Here is a 16,220-nt window from a genome sequence, read left to right on the forward strand (position 1 = left end):
TATAGTGTGAAAGGGTGCTTTATTTGCAAGACAGCATTAAGTCACGTTAAGTGGCACAACACTACCTTGTACATAAGGCGAAGCCCTTATTGCCCCAGGAACGTTGAAAAAAGTGACGTTCCTGTGGTGATATGGGCTTGTAAAATATTCCTCTGCATACTTTTTCAATAGAAACATCAAAGATTATTTCTATTGTAAAACTGTGCTAAGGGGACTTGAAGACACAAAAAAATTATAGGAGCCAGATAGACTGTGCAAAAAGCACACTGTGAAAAAGTTTGAATGTAGGATTTGAAATGGGAAAGAGAGAAAGGGATACTGAGGGGCGAAGGCATGTGTAACAATACAGAGAGGAGAAATCCTACCTCTTTCCAAGCATCAAACAAAAATGTAATTAAAAACTCAATGAAAATACTTTGATGTGTGGTCCCTTCAGTCAAAGGCTAAATTGGAACAAGCATTGGCAAAGGCAGAGGGTCTAGCCTTTGCGACCGATTAACTGCTGTACAGTATCAAAACTGCTCTGCAGCATGGCTAAATAAAAAAAAGAAAAAGGTGCAATGATACATGGCTGCATCATTTTGTAGGCGAGTGGAGGTGCATGGCTACAAAATGACACATTTGCCTTGTTTCTTTTTATTTACCAATCGACAATGAATCAGTAAATAAACACAAAAAAGTTGTGGAAGAACATAATTTAATCTTTACTTGTGAGAGCAGTCAGGTAAGTGGGTAGGAGGGGAAGAAACACGTTAGGGGCAAAGCAACAGTACGCTGTGTAAAGCAACAGACATACAATTGATGGACGGAATGCAGAACAAATCAAAACATTCACCCGCAGTCAAGAGATCTGGGTTAAATCCATCATTCTTTTGCTCACCATGCCACCCCTGTACAGACCTGGCCATATGCAAATCAGTCTTGACCCCGTGCCTCATGGGAACAGTCCAGCCCGAACTGCCAAGCCAGGTCCTCCCTGGCCTGGAGACAAGCCTCCTAGGACTGGTTTCGGGTTTCACCCCTCGTCAGCCAGGATAGCGTGATTCCAGTTGCACAGTGAGCCCAGGACCCACGTCTGGGCATAACTGGCGCACTTAGCACGAGAAAGCAAAAGACACACAATTGACGGACGGAATACAGAGCAAATCAAAACATTCACCCCCAGTCAAGAGATCTGGGTTAGATCCATCAATCTTTTGCTTACCATGCCACCCCAGTTTAGACCTGGCCATATACAAATCAGTCTTGACCCTGGCTCCCATGGGAACAGTCCAGCCCGAACTGCCAAGCCAGGCCCTCCCTGGACCGGAAACAAGCATCCTAGGACCGGCTTCAGGGTTTCACCCCTCATCAGCCAAGATAGCTTGTTTCCAGTGGCACAGTCGGCCTAGGACCCACGTCTTTTTGCCTTTGTCACCCCGAGTGGGACGGGTATGCCCAGATGTGGATCCTGTGTTCTCCATGCCACTGGAGTCAAGCTATCTTGGCTGATGAGGGCTGAAAGCCTCATACAGGTCCTAGGATGCTTGTTTCCAGTCCAGGGAGGACCTGGCCTGGCAGTTCGGGCTGGTCTGTTCCCATTGGGCGCAGGGTCAAGATGGATGTGCATTTGGCTGGGTCCAAACTAGAATGGCATGGTGAGCAAAAAAATAATGGATTTAGGCCCAGATATCTGTAGTGGGGTGAATGTATGACATTGTTCTGCATTCTGTCCATCTATTGTTCTTTTTGCCTTCGCCCCCCCGAGTGGGACGGGTATGCCCAGACGTGGGTCCCGTGCTCTCCATGCCACTGGAGTCAAGCTATCCTAGCTGATGAGGGCTGAAAGCCCGAAACCAGACCTAGGGTGCTTGTTTCCAGTACAGGGAGGACCTGAACTGGCAGTTCGGGCTGGACTGTTACCATTGGGCTCAGTGTCAAGACTGATGTGCATTGATGTGCATATGGCTGAGTCCAAACTGGAATGGCATGGTGAGCAAAAAAAACGATGGATTTAGGCCCAGATCGCTGTACTGGAGTGAATGTTGTGTTATGTTACAGGGTATTTGTTAAGCACACGGTTACTCCTGAGAGTGTCCCGGCCCTGACTTGACCCCATGGACAGAACAGTGTACACATTGGTGGGTGCTTCATCTAATGTTGAAAAAGCCAAGTTTTTTGCTTTCTCCTAAAGCTAAGGAGATCTTGCACCTGTCTCAGGGAGGGCAGCAGGCTATTCCATAGCTTTGAAGCTTCAACATGAAAAGAGCATCTGCCCATACGCGCAAGAGCGAACTTAGGCACGATCGACAACCTCTGAATCGAGGACGGCAAGGTTCTGGATGGTGCATAGGGCTGAATTCTGTTCCTGATATATGGGGCCCCTATATTGTTAACGGCCTTAAAGGCCAGCACCAGGGAAATAATATTAACCCTCTTTCACACTGGGAGGCAGTGCAGGGACATCAAATGAGGCGTGATATGTGTCCTCGGGTCAACCATTAGAATGGCCCTTGCTGCTGCGTTTTGTACCACCTGCAGGCGGCCGAGTAGGTAATCAGGGAGGCCTAGATACAGAACTTTAAGGTAGTCCAACCTTGACGTTATCAGGGCTTGGACCACGGTTTTCCTATGCGAGACTGGAAGTAGGGGAAAGCAGTTCCTCATTGTTTTCAGTAGCCCAAAACATGTGCCTGCCACTGCTTAGACCTGGGTCCTCATGCACACGTCCACGTCCCATTTCACCCCAAGGTTTTTTACGGTGGTGACTGGGCTGGACATTGTTCTAAATTCTGTCCATCAATTGTTCTTTTTGCCTGTGTAAATGTACACAGCGGGGTTCCAGCAACATGGCAAGGCCAAAGAAACAGGGAAGCGAAGCAACATGGCTGAGGCATAGGAGTATGATGGGCAGATGGAGAAGGACACAAGAGAGAACAACACTGGGCAAGGTGAGAAGCATACAGGCAAGGGAGAGCAAGAAGGAGGTGAAAGAGAAGCCTGCCAGTGAGAGAGAGAGAGCAAAGGTGAGTCAGAGAAGCACACACTCAAGAGAGAGGAGCACAGGCGCTGGTAGGAGAGAGAAGTACACAATGGACACAGCTGGAAAACATATGCACTCACATGGAGGACTTAAGCTAAAAGAAAAAAGTAATTTGCTAAAAATAAAAAGTGCAAGGTAAAAATGTTAGCCAGTCCGAGATGTGGTAAAGAGTCTATGCTCGAGGGGAGAGCAAACGCAAGACTGACAAGATGGCACACTGCAAGCAATCGAATACGAAGAAATCAAATAGAGTGACATGCCAACCAGTGGAATGCTATTGGTGGCTATAATGCCAATTAAACATTCTGTAAGTAAGCTAAAGGTATGCTCACAACTGGTCTATAGCCACCAAACAGCTACGTATTCTGGTAGACTAAACCTACAAATAGTGAAGGTGAAGTCAGCATGTCAGATTTGGCTCAACTTCTGTTGCCTTCAACAGTGGACATCAAAGTGCAGATCCAAGAAATAGTGCAGAATCATCCGATTACCCATACTTTTCAGCACCAAAGGCAACCCTGGTTCCATCTTTTCCACAACTTTTGCATGATCACGGTCACCCAGAAACAGATATTGTCGCTTATACATGACAGTGGATAATCCCTGAAGGTATGTAGCTGCCGCCTTACTACTCAAATAGGGTAGAAAGGCAGTGCAGCATTTACAATTCCAGATACAATGCATTCTTGAGAGGGCCACCAGAGTGGTCAATCAGACATGCATATGTCTGTATCATGGCATGTGAAGGAGCCACGTCGAGCAACTGGAGACAGAGGAGGTGCTTTAGGTCTGCACCACACAGCAAACATATGGCCTCATCCACAAGAAAAGAACGCAGTGCAGTGCAGTGCCGCAAGCCATTTTGCTGAGCCATGCTGTGTCTTTTCCTAAGCACAGGGATGAGTGGTATAACAACAATACAACACATCCCTGTGCTTTCTTCTGCGCATGCGCATAGTTTGCTGCGATGTGCAGGGCCGGACTGTGAACCACAACCAGCCCTGACAAAGTGCTCGGCCGGCACCCCTTCCCACTCAGGGGGGTTGGAGGTGCCGCCAAGCTCTTTGCTAGGGCCGGTTTTCGGCCGATTTTGGTACAGGGTGGATTTTGTAGCTAAATCGGCCCTGTACCAAAATCGGCCCCCAGGGGCCCAAAACCGGCCCCCACTCGTGCGGCGCACCAGGGGATTGCCCGGTGCCCGCTATGGCCAGTCCGGGCCTGGCGATGTGCCAGGGCATGCACCCTTGCATCATTTTGCAAGCGTACCTGTACTGCGGGGATGATTGTTTTTGTGCAGGAAGGAAAACCTTCAAGCACAAAAACAGTAATTAATGTAATTTTCCTCTTTCTATGCATGCTGCAGAAGCAGCATGCATAGAAAGAGGAAAAAGCGTGGGGAAATAAAAGTTTTTCTCCTTGTGGCGGCATTCCCCTGGGGAGGCATAGGGTTCTGACGCATTCACAGTTTTACAAAATGTTGTAAATCTGGAATTGCATCAAGTTCCAGGGATGTTGCTTGGGAACACCCACAGCAACACCCATGGTAGACTAATGCTTGAAATGGACCCATATTACAAGGCCATGAAAAGTCATGCAGGGTGACTTTACGCTGCCTTGTAAATATGGGCAAGCCCATTGCACTGCTGGTGTGTCAGAAAGTGCTGCGCAGGCGGTGCAATATGCTTGTAAATAAACAGCATAATATTTTTGTCAGTAGATAATCCACAATTGTGAATGACGTAGGCAACCTATACCAGGGCCACTACAACTACAGATGCGTGGGGTGGTCAGTGAATAGTTACAGCAGTAGCATCCCAGGACAGCTGCTAATGCCCGTGCCCAATGACTGCATCACTTGCACCTTTATCTTCCTACTGAAATGCAGGGAACTCTGGGAACACAGGCTAATGCAATAAATGGTACCCACGTGTGTGTCTCTTTTTATGTAGCTGTTGTATGTGATTTCATAGAATACCAGTTCTGAGAAACCATATTGCCTAAACTGTCTAAAATACATTTTCAGGACAAATTGCACACTATTTAATGGAACCATTTTCAGGGAATGTCTGCTTTTTTTTCAAAACTGCTTTTTGCTTGCTTCTTTTAAGGGGTAAATACCATTAATTTTGAAAATGGGTTTTCTCTATTGCCTTTTTGCAAGATTTGTATAGATCCTTTTCCTTTCACATCATTTCTCTTTCGATGTCCTATGACTGCAAGCAAAGGGTTTTGTTTGTACATTGTTATTCCGGGTGCTATTTCGTTGCTTTTAATCTCCTCCATGTTCCTTCCCACTCATCATCGTCCTCCTCCCTCATTACCACCCTGGGAACTTTTTTGGAGGGCACCTCACCAACCGTGTTCATTTAGTCATTTTTAGGTTCCACCTGCACAGCGCTTTCGCTGAGCTTGAGAAGTCTTTTGTATTTAAAAACAAAGGGACTCATTTACAAGGCCATTGCGCTGCGTCACTTTTTTCGACGCACCCGCAACACATTGTGCCTGCTCATTTTTGCAAGGTCACCTTACGTGACTTTACATGGCTTTATAAAATGGGCCTCTTTCACGCATTACTCTGCGTGAAAGGGCCGTTCCATGGATGTTGCTGTGGGTGTTCCATGCAACATCCATGGAACCTGACACATTCCCAGATTTCCAAAGTTTTGTAAAGCTTGGAATGCGTCAGAATCCTATGCCTCCACGTGGGAGACTTAGGAGTGTTGCAGCGAGGAGAAATACCTTCATTTCTCCTCTTTCTAAGTGTGCTGTATTCTGCAACAAGCACAGAAAGAGGAAAATGCCATCAATGATTGTTTTGTGCAGGAAGGTGACCCTGCACAAACACAATCATCCCCGCAATGTAGGCACGCTTGCAACATGACGCAAGGGTGCTGGGGCTGGTGCATGGCAGCCAATTGTGCACCAGTGCAGGGGAAGGCACACAGATTCATCATATTGACACATCCCTGTGCTTTTAAAATGACACAACTCAGCACAGCAAAATTGCATGCGGAGACGCGCTTTGTAATACTTTTGTAAATGAGCCACAACATCTTAAAAGGGCCTTGCAGCCTACCCTTTCTTTGGTCATATGCTTGTCACTCAGTTTTCCTTGCTTGCTGTTGGTTGCAGCATGCTATTTCCTGTTGTGTTCGTCTTTCTCTTTGTGTGTTTTCTTATCAGTGGAGCTTGGACCAAGTACTCCTTTTGAACTTTTCCTCCTTCTTTTATGGCACTATTTTGTTTTGTGATTAAGTGTGTTTGGACAAGGACACATTCATTTTTTGTAGTCATGGGGCAATTGAGTGTTTTACCCAGAATCAAGGATATTAAGCCAAAACTCAAACCCAGTTTCCCAAGTCCAAGACGCCTTATCATCACCCTAGCCTTGGCTCCACATTGTGTAATTATGGATAAATCACTTAATCTCCCTGTTTCTAAACACAACAAGCAATGGCAAAGCTAGTAGTTTTCGCCTGTGCAAATTCTCTTGTTTTTAGGTCTCGGTTAGACAGCCCATGTGCTGTCTCGTAGCGGTGTGTTGTGTTCTATCTGTTGTCTTACAGGCCTCCATTCTCATACCATTGGTAAACTACAGCAGCACTCTGATTATCTTCATTGTCATTTGTCATGGCATGAGTGAGACATGCCTCTTCTTATGTTTGGCCCTCCCATTGCACTTGGAAAGTACATTTATTTATTATTTATTTATTTGATTTGTATAGCGCATTTTAACCCAGGGGTCTCTAAGCGCTTTGTCAGGGTCCACTTAGCGATTCAGAAAAATACAGCTGGTCACGAATTAGAGGCAACCCACGCTTGCTGAAAGAGCACAGTTTTTAATTTTTTTCAGAAGGGCAGCAGCTTGGTTTCTTTCCGCAGTTCCAGTGGCAATTTATTCCAGAGGGCTGGGAGTGTGTAGGAGAAAGCTCGACCTCCCATAGTAGCCAATCTACAGCGTGGTTGAACAAGGAGGGTAGCTTCTGCAGATCTTAGCGCCCTCCCCGGCCTGTAGAGTACATGTCTACTTTCACTGCTTCTAGTTTGTGCAACTATTTTTTCTTTGTTTTCGAGTACTCCATTAGGATAGGCTAGGATAAGCATTTATAAAGCGCACAAATGCAACTGCGTCTTGGCGATGGTGTAAGTGGGGGAATATTGCACGGATGTCAAACTATACTTGTGAAAACAACAGAGTTTTTAAATTCTTCCTTAAAGTTTGATGATTGGGCTGCAGTCGCATGGCCGGTGGCAGTTTATTCCACAACTGAGCTGCACAATGGAAAAATGCCTTTTCACCCCATCTTGCTCTCCTGATTTTTTCTACTTGCATAAAGCAAGCATTGCTACACCTTAATGTCCTGGCTGGAATATAAGGCCTAAAAAGTCTCTGCATATCCTTGGCCCCTCCCCCATAGTGCGCTTTATGGACAATACATAAGGCCTTGAACTTCACCCTTTGCTGCACAGGGAGCCAGTGTAGGCCTCTAACTCCCATCGACGTTGGACTGCCTTTGGGAATATTCAACAGCAGCCTAGCAGCTGTATTTTGCGAGGACTGTAATTTATTATTCTGGGCTTTATCCATTACCAGAAACAGTGCATTACAATAGTCTAATTTAGACAGCAAAAGGCCCACTCCCACTGTCTTTTGCAGAGCCTGGCCAATGAAAGGAAAACATTTTCTCAGTTTTTTAATAAGGAAAAAGCAGGAAGCAGTAAGGCTGTTTACGTGAGCTGCAAAATTGAGCTGACTGTCAAAAATCATCCCCAGATTTCTGACTTTAGGCACCGGCATGGGGCATTCCCCTGCACTTGTTGGCCACCACACAGAGTTCCACAGAGATTGTCCTGGCCCGAATTCCATGACCTCCGTCTTATCTGTATTGATTTTTAGCCCTGGTTCATCCAGGTCAGGATCTCCAAAAGGCAGCCATGGAACCTGGCAGCAGTATCCTCAGGTTGTTTAGCCAACGAGAAGATTAACTGGGAATCATCAGCGTAGGATACCATTGCGAAACAGTGTTTCCTGACAAGTCTAGCCAGGGGGGTGACGTAGATATTAAAAAGGGTCGGCGAAAGCACTGATATCTGCGGAACGCCACAAGGGAGACTGAAACTCTCTGATTGCAGTCCCTCCCTAAACAGTTTATGTTCTCTTCCTTCCAAAAATGATGCAAGGAGAACCAAGGCTGAACCCCCAATACCAATATCCTGCAGCCGTTGGACTAGCACCGAATGATTTACAGTGTCGAAAGCTGCCGATAGATCTAACAAGACGAGAATCGCCTTGCCTCCTCTGTCAACAGTCTTCCGAATCTCCTCAGTTGCTACTGTAAGAGCAGTTTCTGTGGATTGATGGGATCTAAAACCGTGTTGAGTCGGGTCCAACAGATTAGCAGTGTCCAGGTACTCTGTTAGAGTACTTTAGCTGCCATGGGAAGGCCCGCTATAGGGCGATAGTTCTTAAGTTCTGAAGGATCCAACGTGGATTTCTTCAGAATGGGTCTAATTATAGCTTTCTTCCTGGCGGTGGGGAACTACCCTGACTCAATCACTTGATTAACTAGAGGTGTTAGTTGACCTACGATTTTACTAGCCCCTAAATACATCATTATAGGGGGACAGGGGTCAGTAGGAGAACCTGATTTTATTGAACCTAATGTGTTAAAGATCTCCTCGTTGGTGGCTGCAGGGAAACTGACTTGGCTAGAATGAACTGGTTTTGCCTCAGTGTATAACTCCTCATCCATATCTATACGATTCTTCTGAAGGTCGTCATAGATAAAGTGAACTTTATTTTGAAAATGTGCAGCCAAGTTATTACACATATCTTGGTCCGGCAGAAACCTCTCATCTTGCTGGGGTTTAGATAGAAGAGTGATCGTCTTAAACAGCTCTTTAGCGGAATTGCTTTTTTGTGTAAAACAGCTTTTTTGCTCTAATAATGGCCTCTTTATACAGTACTAGCAGCCTGTCCCGACGTTGTCCGGGTATGAATTGCTGCCGGCCAGTAGTATACTGTTTTGTAGGATTTCGTTTTGATAGCATATCTTATCTGTGACAGGCCAGTGAAACGCTCCGATTCACAGTGCACTGCTGATGCACTTAAGAATGCGCGTTCAGTAGTGTCTGAAATCGAGTTTCCCTACTTTATTTTTCCTTGCAATATTATATAGCGCGAACTCGAAAACATGGCATGAGCACAATTTACATAACAGAAGAACACATTCATTTGTGGTAGGGACGGGGAGACAAAGCGATTTGCCTGGAATCACAGGATGTTGAGCTGATGTTGAGATTCGAACGTAGCTCCCCAGCTCTAAAGTTCGCAATTCTAGAACTTGTGGCGGGAGGTCTGTCTAAAAGTGTATGTCGGTGCCGGCCATCAATGAGAGAGACCTGTGCATTTTTCAAATCGGTGGTGAAAAAATATGAGTATGTTGCTGGAGATGTGGGCCGCCGTGCCACCAATGTAAACACCCATTATTCCGCAACTTTCTTTCCACATACCATCACTCCGCATACTTTCATTACGAAAGTACCATGACTCCGCAATGCCATTATAACACATGGCATTAAATTTTATATGCTTTTACCATGCATACATTTACAACAAAATTCGTTGTAAATGCATGAATGGTAAATGCTTGTTTTTTTAAAATGTTTGGATAAGGTAAGTATGGGTATAGGGGTACATGTTCTGGGGTACTGAGGTATATGTTTTGGGGTGTTTGGGTATTTCAAGGGTTCAGATATAGTTTTGGGTTATCGGGTACAGGGGTAGTTTTAGGGTTTAGGGATAGGTATGGGTTTCGGGGTACAGGGGTATTTTTAGGGTTCAGGGCTAGGATTGGGTTTTGGGGTATAGGGGTATTTTTAGGGTTCAGGGGTAGGTTTGGGTTTTGGAGTACAGGGGTATTTTAAGGGTTCAGGGCTAGGTTTGGGTTTTGGGGTACAGGTGTATTTTTAGGGTTCGGGGCTAGGTTTGGGTTTTGGGGTACCTGGGTATTTTAGGGCTCAGGGGTAGGTTTGGGTTTTGAGGTACAGGGTTATTTTTATGGTTCAAGGCTAGGTTTGGGTTTTGGGGTACAGGGGTATTTTTAGGGTTCAGGGGTAGGTTTGGGTTTTGGGGTACAGGGGTATTTTAAGGGTTCAGGGCTAGATTGGGGTTTTGCGGTACAGGATTAATTATAGGGTTCCGGGGTAGGCTTGGGGTTTGAGGTACTGGGGTATTTATAGGGTTCAGGGCTAGGTTTGGGTGTTGGGGTACAGGGGTATTTTTAGGGTTTAGGAATAGGTTTGGGTTTTGGGGTACAGGGTATATTTGTAGGGTTAAGATGGGTTAGTCTTTAAGGGTGTTGGGGTATTTTAAAGAGTAAGGGTGGGTTATGATTATGGGGTGCAGGGGTATTTAAAGGGAGCAGGGTGGACACCCGGAGCTGGAATGTACAGAACCTGGGAAGAAAAAACTATGAAATATTGGGCACACGCTTGCTTTTTTTTCCCGTACTCCGGCGCCCCGCACACGCCCACGCCCCCAGCAAACGCCCACAGCACACGATATGAGACATGGCATGAAGGGCGGAACGTACCACACACCCCCAGCGTTTGTCATGCCCCCAGCACACGCCCACAGTGCAACACAGACACGCCCACGAGGGACTACTTTGCTGACACGGTTCTTTTACCTTTTAAATGTATATGGTGGGCGTCTGCATAGCCTATGTCCTTCTGCTGCAACTGCCCTTTCCAATGCTGTATTGGGTGTTGTGATTGGTGCTATGGTTCCTGAGATTACCCGCCTCAAAGGTTTGGGCTCTCTCTTTATTATATTAGTATAGATAAGGGCCTGATTATATATCAATTTACTATCCTTATTGTAGTTTTGTCTCCAGAGTCGATCAGCTCTCCTGCAGCTGATTTTCAGTCCTTTCAGCTCTGAGTTATACCATGGTGCCGAGGGCTTAAGCCTCTTGGCCGTCGACAATTTCTCCGGGGCCACAATGTCTGCTGCTGACAGAAGCCATTGATTAAAAGCTACTACTGCCCTGTCATTGGTCTGACCTACCCAACTCGGTGGCTGAGCCAATGCAGATTCTAAATCATTTGGTTGGACCTTATTCCAACATCTGAATTTTGCTTTCACTGCAACATTCTGCATATGACGTCCAGACATAGAGGTTTTGAGCTTGAAATATACTGCTCTATGATCTGACCAGGGGAGGGCACTCACTTTGGTTACATTGATATCCTCATTATTATAAAAAATGCCATCCAATGTATGGCCCGCCTGATGGGTAGGTTCCATTACCAGTTGGTTAAAACCAAAGTCTGCCAGGTTATCTAATAGTCTACAGGTATCAGTATTATTACCTAATTCAAGATGATAATTGTAATCACCGGGAATTAGCATGGAGTCAGAATCAATACAGGATTCCAGATGTGTCATTAGGGCTTGTGAGAAAGCAACTCTGGGCCCGGGTGGGCAATAAATAAGAGGTCCCTGGAGCTTCCAAAAGTTGTGTACCTTTATAGAGAAATAAAAAGCTTCTGCTGGTAGATCAGTCACAGCTTCAATATACAGTTTTAAGTGGTCACGATATATAATTGCTAACCCCCCACCTTTATTAACCTCTCTGTCCTGGAGCATCACAGCATATCCCTGTGGAAGTGCAATGTTCCAGTCCGGGGCCGAGGCATGGTCTGTCCAGGTCTCGGTTAAAAAGAGGATATCAAGCGTGGTATTCTGAATCAGGTCTTCAATTTGATATTTATGTATCCCCAATGACCATATATTTATTAACACACACTGAATTTGTTGAGTTGTGACTTGAAAATGTTCCCCATGTGTGTCAGGAGTTGAAGTAATAGGTGGTGTAGCTTCACTGTCAAAACTTTTGCGAGTGGTGTTCAGTCCTCCCGCCCCAATGTCCCCCTGGTTACGGGTTTGCACAGGTCTGTTAGCTCTGTCTGCACAGCCAAAGTTCAACTCAAAAGTACAGCTGCTACAGGAAAACTTTTTCCGGTCCTCTCCTAAGGGCCAGATACCAAATGGCTTGCACTCACAATTATCAATGTCCAATAGCTGCTGTCTACTGTAAGTAAAAACGACCAGGGGTCCTGGCGGTGGGCTCGTCTCGAGCACGGACGGTCACAGACGGGCTTGCCTTTGGCGCGCCGCCATTGGAGTACTTGTGTTTACAGGTCTTCTCCCTTGTACACAAACACATACCACAAAAATGCATTCACATGTACATAAATAATGCATTTCTTAAAAAGCTGTTAAAATATGAACAGCACTTGCTTATGTATGTTTTTGCACAATACAATAGTGTCGGAGCTCTGGTTGGGTTGCTGATACCATCCGAAAGCTACATTGGCTTCCCATGGAGAAAGGGATTCAATTCAAGGCACTGTGCCTCTCTTTCAAGATTGTGAAATTTGCTAGTCCCAGTCTATTGAGCAATTTGCTCACTCTGTATGTTCCCACACACAGGCTGCGGTCGGCAGGGCAGCAGTTGGTTGCTGTTCCACGGGTTAAGCACAACCGTGCAGGAGGTCGTTTCTTTCGCTATCTGGCAGCTAGACTGTGGAATTCTTTGCCGGAACAGACCCGTGGTATGGACTGTGTACTTGCTTTAAGGAAAGCTGTTAAAACTTTCCGCTTTCCTCTAGCCTAATTTAAGATACTTCAGACAGCTACTTGGTTTTCTGTTCACTGTGCGTATCACACCTCATAACTAAGCATGGGCGGAAAATCCGTTACGCTCGCAGATTTTGCGGATTTTCGGTAAATTCGCAATCCGCGAGATCCGCGAATTTCCCGCAAAATCCGCAAATTCGCACGCAGCGGATTTTTTGCTGCGTGCGTTGTAAGTTCGCAATTGCAAACTTACACAAAACCCTCGCAAACTGGCAGAAATCCTTGCGAACTGGCAGAAATCCTTGCGAACACAAAAAAAGCATTCAGCAGGTTCAAAAGTTCAAACTCATCATTAGTAACCATTCCCTGTAGTGCTTCCTGACAAGGGCCCCTCCAGAGTTCAGTTGATAGTTGCAACAATTATATGACCCTGCTCTGACCCTCACAGCAGGCTCATAGAATAGCTACAAGTAGGCCACAAAGGTCCTGGAAAAAAAATTGCACTGCAACAGAAAGCAAATTACAGATAAGGAAGCTGGTGCCAGACTGGAATTTTAAAACAGTGACACATTAATAAATCAACCCCAAATTAATTCATGTCAGTTGAAGCAGGCAGGTGTGCTTGCTTTTCCCCCCCATAATCTACAGTGATGATGAACCAGAGGGTGGCATTGATGCACCAGAGGATGGCATGGGTAAAACAGAGGGTGGCAGGGGTGAAACAGAGGGTTCTGGGAACCTGTGATGATGAACCAGACGTAGAAACAACATAATCGTGACCGTTGCGAGCCGACATGTAAGTTCGCAATTGCGAACTGGTACAAAACCCTTGCGAACTGGCAGAAATCCTTGCGAACTGGCAGAAATCCTTGCGAACACAAAAAAAGCATTCAGCAGGTTCAAAAGTTCAAACTCATCATTAGTAACCATTCCCTGTAGTGCTTCCTGACAAGGGCCCCTCCAGAGTTCAGTTGCTAGTTGCAACAATTATATGACCCTGCTCTGACCCTCACAGCAGGCTCATAGAATAGCTACAAGTAGGCCACAAAGGTCCTGGAAAAAAAATTGCACTGCAACAGAAAGGGGTGAAACAGAGAGTTCTGGGAACCTGTGATGATGAACCAGACGTAGAAACAACATAATCGTGACCGTTGCGAGCCGACATGTAAGTTCGCAATTGCGAACTGGTACAAAACTCTTGCGAACTGGCAGAAATCCATGCAAACACAAAAAAAAAAAATCCGCAAGTTCGCGAGAATTCGCGGATTTTGCGGATTGCGAGTTCGCAAATTCGCAAAATTCGCGAACGCCAGATTCGCAAAATTCGCCCATGCTTACTCATAACTGCAAGCGCCGGGACGCCCCTTTGCTGGGGCAGCTGTGAGCTATACAAGCCTCATTAACATAACATAACATTTCATTCTATTCATTATCTTGTCTTTAGTATGTGATTGTTATTTGTTGAGAGTAACTTGAGTGGATGGAAGCAAATAGTAAACCAATTTGATGACACAGTGAGTAAAAACAAGCATTGGTAAAACAAGTAGGTTTTGCTTATTGTAATTGTCATGGCACCTTTTTTTAAAGATTAGGGGGCAGATTTATGTTAACTGGCGCATCCCCAGGGATGCGCCAGTTAACATGCGCCACAGTGCGCCACAGCTCCGCCAGCCATGGTGCGCCGCATTTATAATGCGGCGCACCATGGTGCAAAAACGGCACAGATGCGTGACGCATCTGTGCCGGAAATGAGGCGCATTGCTGGAGTTGCGTTGCAAGCACGACGCAGCTCCAGCAAGGCTCGGGGGTGCCCCATTTTAACAATGCTGCGTCAAGACCTACGCCTGCTTCAAGCAGGCGCAGGCTTTTGACGCAGCATTGGCTTAAAAGTGACTGAGTGAAATCTCATAGATTTCACTCAGCCACTTTTGCGAGGAGCACCTGCCCCGGAACGCCCACCCTGCGCCGGAACGCCCACAAGCGGCACAGGGCTTTACAACGTGACGCATCTGCCTAGATGCGTCACGTTGTAAATCGTTCGTAGGGATGCGCCACGTTTACGCCGCCTTGCGTGACGCAACAGCGGCGTAAACGTGGCGCAAGGGCCTCATAAATCTGCCCCTAAGTTCTATTGCATAGCAGCTGAACTGCTCTGCTATATATGAAAAATAAATTGAGAAATTCAATAGGATTTGCATCAGTGAAACGTATTGGCTTTGTCACTGCTTGTCTAAAAAAAAATCAACTTGCCATTTTTCAAGGTTTTTTTTACAGATATCCCCTTCCATACTCGCATTACTCCCCTATAACCTTTCCCTACACTGCTTTCTTAATATTTTGTTCTTCATTTGTTATTTTCTGGTTTAATATTCTAACAAAGAACAATGATCAGATTCACTAGGGCTTTCAATGTTGTATACTTTAAATGGATGTTTTTAGTAAATTAATATTACTTTTTAACTGTTCTGGTATTGTCTTCATTATTCGCAACAAACCAGTATTTCTGTTAAATTACTTTTCTACCAAAGAAGTTTTACATTAGTTGGCTTCTCATGAATGGGTTTAAAGTTTTGTGTTGTCTTTAGATCTACATACAACATCGTGTATCAGGACCAGCACATCCCATCTCTGGATCCATCGACTGCATACATCACAAAGGCAAGAGGGTATAAAAAAAGCAAATGTTATGACTAAATCACCCCTCTGACCTACAGAAATAATATTACTGGTCGATGAATAGGAGATGCCTTTCAGTAAATGCAGAGTTTCTAACCACAGACTGGCCATTATTATTGCCCTTACTATCCCTTTAAGGAAGTAAGGATACCCTGGGCAGTTCCCAAATTGTAGGTGGAAAGCACTCCTCTATATAAAGAATGCTACAACAACACAGACACTTCAGTTCTGCCCTAAAATATCCGTTTTTCTAACAGAGTTTTTAAGCATGGGATTAGCACAGTGCCGTCCACACAGAGCTAGAAAGGTGACAACTCCTTTTGCCATTTTTACAGCTCCATTTTCTGCCCCTCAGTTTGGGGGCCTTTCCTCTGCTACTTTCTGTCAGTTACGTTGCTCCCATTATTGGTTTGTGACTACACTCATCACTATGTTGATCATTATGGCATCAGACTGAACTACTGCCTATCCTCGCACAACAGACCCCAAGAGAACCTCTCCAGACACTATATTGTCATCTGTCCATTCCCCGCTTGTACCTGTTCTTGAGTCCTCCTAATAAAAAATACCAGCATTTGTAAAGCGCACAGCTACCTCCAACGGAAGTGTCCCGGCGCTGTCCGTATACCGCTTAGGAACCCTTCCTGGCTTTTCCCTCTGAAATGTCCACTCCTGGGCACCCCCAAGGTGAGGCCAGGCATCCCAGCGCTGTTGGGGCCGTTGTGGAGATTAAGCAAGCTATTGCCCAGAGTTGGACCCATGATTAGAATAGGCACCAAGGCGAGAATTATCAGGTCAGAGGAAATTGAGCCCAAGACCCACCGATGCAGGTATTGAACCCTGGTCCCGGGCCAGTCCTCTTCATCAGGGTCTGCC

The sequence above is a fragment of the Lissotriton vulgaris genome, chromosome 9 (genome assembly GCF_964263255.1).
Source record: "Lissotriton vulgaris chromosome 9, aLisVul1.2, whole genome shotgun sequence".
Classification (NCBI taxonomy): Eukaryota; Metazoa; Chordata; class Amphibia; order Caudata; family Salamandridae; genus Lissotriton; species Lissotriton vulgaris.